Here is an 856-nt window from a genome sequence, read left to right on the forward strand (position 1 = left end):
GAAATTTTTCCTAATACCCCATCTGAACCATTCCTGGTGCAATTTTAGGCCATTTCCTCTTGTCTTATCCCTTGTTGCTTGAGAGAAGAGACCAACCCCAACCTGGCTGCACCCTCCTGTCAGTTCTGTGGTTCAGGCTGTTCTTTGCTTCCCAGAGAAGAGTCCTGGATGTGCAAGGAAATGCTCCACACACTCAGAGGACACACGTGATGGAAAACAATTTCCCAGGAATTTCAGGATGCAGAGCAGCAACCCCCAGGTGTCAGGATGGCCGAGCGGTCTAAGGCGCTGCGTTCAGGTCGCAGTCTCCCCTGGAGGCGTGGGTTCGAATCCCACTCCTGACAACTGCTTTGCTGGCCAGAGGCATCCCGCAGGGAATTCTGCTGCTTCCCTGTGTAAGACATTCCTGGGGGGATGTCCCTGCTGTGGTCCAGCCCGATTATCAACCTATTGGTTGTTCAGGTTGGCAGTGATGAAGCTGAAGTGTGTCCCTCCCACTAATTAACGCCTGGCTCAAGTGCAGTTTTATTTTTCCACGGGATCAACACCTGGCTCAGGTGGAATTTTGGCTTTTCTGGTGGTTTACAGGCACTGGGGCTGCTGGCGACAGGTGGGTCTCAAAGGGGAAAAAGGGTGAGCCCACAAGTTGTGGGGCTGATTGTGAGGGCTTTAAACGAGCTTTGAAGGGGAAGGGGATAAACCCAGGCGTGCTGGGGGAGCCAAGGGGCACCATGCCAGTGCTGGGATTGAAATCCATCTGCTTTGTGGCATGGAAGGCTCTACAGAGGGATCTAGACAAGCTGGATCAATGAGCTAAGTGTTCAAAAAATGAGTAAACGTGGCACTTTGTAACACG

General features: G+C 52.2%; 1 non-coding gene across 1 annotated transcript; it reads left to right on the plus strand.

The window, feature by feature from the left end:
- The first annotated feature begins 261 nt into the window (after window positions 1-261).
- TRNAL-CAG lies at window positions 262-344 on the plus strand. The gene has a single exon. It is a non-coding gene; the product is annotated as a tRNA-Leu (tRNA).
- The last annotated feature ends 512 nt before the right edge of the window (window positions 345-856 follow it).

This window comes from Corvus moneduloides, chromosome 1 (genome assembly GCF_009650955.1).
Source record: "Corvus moneduloides isolate bCorMon1 chromosome 1, bCorMon1.pri, whole genome shotgun sequence".
NCBI classification, from domain to species: Eukaryota; Metazoa; Chordata; class Aves; order Passeriformes; family Corvidae; genus Corvus; species Corvus moneduloides.